Source organism: Lathyrus oleraceus, chromosome 7 (assembly GCF_024323335.1).
Source record: "Lathyrus oleraceus cultivar Zhongwan6 chromosome 7, CAAS_Psat_ZW6_1.0, whole genome shotgun sequence".
In the NCBI taxonomy this organism is placed as follows: domain Eukaryota; kingdom Viridiplantae; phylum Streptophyta; class Magnoliopsida; order Fabales; family Fabaceae; genus Lathyrus; species Lathyrus oleraceus.
Genome location: NC_066585.1, coordinates 253,762,142 through 253,765,500, shown reverse-complemented (window position 1 = coordinate 253,765,500; position 3,359 = coordinate 253,762,142). Strand labels below are relative to the sequence as shown.

At 31.3% G+C, this 3,359-nt stretch overlaps 1 non-coding gene across 1 annotated transcript; it reads left to right on the top strand.

Annotated features, from left to right (window-relative positions):
- The first annotated feature begins 2,071 nt into the window (after window positions 1–2,071).
- On the top strand, window positions 2,072–2,143 carry TRNAG-UCC (transfer RNA glycine (anticodon UCC)). The gene has a single exon. It is a non-coding gene; the product is annotated as a tRNA-Gly (tRNA).
- Window positions 2,144–3,359: the final 1,216 nt, after the last annotated feature.

The window sequence follows — 3,359 nt, the reverse complement described above, 5'->3', positions numbered from 1 at the left end:
GACTGTAACTTGTTGAAGTGTACGGATAGTCTTTGAACTAATTCTATTTTAGTGAATTTCCTTCCTGGCTTGGTAGCCCCCAGACGTAGGTGAGTTGCACCGAACTGGGTTAACAATTGCTTGTGTTATTTACTTTACCATTCTATTTATTTATCCATTGTGTGTTGACAGATATCAGTGTCGTAACATTACCTTCGACATCTTATATCTGATACCAGAATTTCATATACAAAAATGATATCGTTCTTTTTGTCCCCAACTTCAAAGATGCATTATTTCCTCCAATGTCATATTTGAAAACTCACCATTTTTATCTGCCTCTGTGTTACCTGATGAGAATGGTATTTCAGATGCTCTAGATATCCCTTCCATCACCCCCACACCCATTACACCTCTATTGCATGTCTACCAACGACGGACACCTCATCCATTGGAGGTTAGATACGATATTGATCCATCACACCATCCCAATTGGTGTCAGGCGATGGTTTAAGAAATGGTTGCATTACATTCAAATAACACTTAGGACAATGTTACGTTACCTCCAGAAAAAACTATAGTTGAATATCGACGAGTTTATACAATGAAGGTTGGACCAGATGGTGAGATCGATCGTTTCAAATCCCATTTGGTAGCCAAATGATATGACACAAATATTTAGTCTTGATTGCAATGACATTTTCTCTTTGGTGGCCAAGATTAGTTCAGTTTGTCTCTTTCTTGCAATGGATGTTATTCATCATTGTCCGCTTCATCAGTTGGACATTAAAAATGCATTTTAACACAGAGAATTGGAGGAGGAAGTTTATATGGATCAACCCTTAGGTTTTATTGTTCTTGGAAATTCTAAACTTGTTTGTCGGCTTTGTCATTCTCTTTATGGGCTGAAACAGTCCCCACATGCTTGGTTTGGTAGCTTCAGCTCTGCCATGATACAGTTTGGTATGACTAGATGTGAAGAAAATCACTCTGTTTTCTTTCTTCATTCCTCCATTGGTCAGTGCATCTTTCTTGTGATCTATATTGATGACATTGTTATCACTATAGACGATACTGAGACTTTTCAAAAATGTTTAGACAAAAGATTTGGGTTCACTCAGATACTTCTTAGGCATTGAAGTTCCCATACCTCATCCGACATTGCAATCAACCAGTGCAAGTATACTTCAAACATTCTTAGTGAAACGGGTATGCTTAAATTTCATCCTGTTGATACTCCTATGGACCCTAACGTCAAGCGACTTCTAGGTCAGGGGGAGCCATTGAAAGACCTAGGAAGATATCGACGACTTATGGGAAGACTCAATTATTTTACAATCACCATACCAGATATTACATTTGCAGTGAGCATTGTGAGTCAGTTTCTAAATGCTCATTGTGATAGTTATTGGGGCAAAGTCCTTTGAATTCTTAGATATATAAATAAATCACCCAGAAGAGGACTATTATATGAAGATAATGGTGATGCTAAAATCATTTGTTATTCAGATGCAAACTGGGTTGGATCACGTTGGATTGGAGATCCAGATCCAGATATTGTGTTCTGATTGAATGTAATATGATCTCATGAAAAAGCAAGAGACAAATACAGTTGCACTATGTAGTACTGAAGTTAAATATCGTGATATGACAACAGTCTCAAAGACGCGTGTATGATTGAAAAATAGTTATTTAAGAGATTGTTTACTAATATTTTTTGTTTATGAAAAATAGTTTATCAAATATGTCTACCTGAATATATTATAAAATTATTTGTATGAAAGTATGCATAACAAGAAAATATAAATAAATAAAAAATATTAAATCAATCAAGAATTTGAATTTTACAATATCATTTAATAATTTATATGTTAGTGTAATAAAAAAGAAGAGACTGACATAATATACACTAATAATTATGTGTGAAAGAAAAAAAAATGAGAATGGTTGAATAGCTTACAAATAATAGTGAGGTGTAAAAGGTAGTTTTGAGTGGCATGACCTGATATTTCATTCTTGTCAATTTATAAAAAAATAATTAGTAGTATACTATTAGAAAAGTAAGTTTGTAGAATATGACAAACATATCCCAGCGTTTGTAGTCCAACGGTTAGGATAATTGCCTTCCAAGCAATAGACCCGGGTTCGACTCCCGGCAAACGCATGTTTTAATTTTTATTATGCTCAATAAAAATTGAAAATGGCTAGAACGTAATACAAAATGTCGCATCCTAAATCAACTCAATGTTATATCCTAAACACTTTTTTTCTTTAATCAACGGCAATCAATTACATAACCTCACTTTTTTTCTTAACAGTTAATAACTTCACTAACATAACAAAAATAACCATATTATATCAAGTAATATCAGTTAGCCTTTTCTAATGGCAAATCAATTATATAGATAGAGAATGAATACAAATAGTACTTCACTCCTTACATGATTAAAAGATTTAAAAAAAAATCTAAAATCTAAAAGGACAATCAAAATAATAAGAATGTAAAAAGTGGGAAATGGACCAAACCCTGAAAGCTTGAATTTATTTTATTTTAATTTGGATATTTTTATAAGTTGAAATAAAACTATCTAAAATAAAATAAACACATTCACAATTTTTTAATTTAAAAATAATTTCATATAAAAATATGTTTTATAATAAAATTTTAATTAATTATAAAATTTCCATAATTGTTTTTAAAATTTCCATAATTGTTTTTATTAAAATATATATTTTTAATTTGCAGAGATTTTCTAATCATCATTTTTTTACCATAATTTTTTTTTATAAACACCTTTTGAATTCACTGGGAGTACTAGGAGTACTTAAATGGGGCACTCGTTAACATTTCGATTATTTTATTATAAATTGATATTGTTAGAATTTTGAATCACAGATATAACAATTAAGGTGTTAGAGTTATTGTTTAATTAGTCGAGAGTTAAAACGGTCTAATTAATATTAAGTCAGTCTGTGACTAAAAACATAAATGTCATGAAAGGTAAGGTTATTGCATAGATGTCATAAATCGATATCTAATTTGATGAGGAGTCAAATTAGAATATTGAAAATCAAGAAATAACCCTAGGATTATTTATATGAGTTATAGTCCTCATTTGTATAGCAGACAAAAAAACACGGTTCATTAGGATTCTCTCTTCATCCTCATCAAAAGAGATTAAAGGAATCTTAAGAAACTCTATAAATCAGAAGATCACATATATATGAACCTGAGGGAATCCCAATGACAAACACATGTAAGTTTTTGTTTTCATTCTCTGATTGAATTCTGATATATGTTTAAGGGATATGAGTTGATGGATTATCGACTCATATGGATTAGAAACTGAGAAGAACCAGACCTGACATGTCCCTTAAAA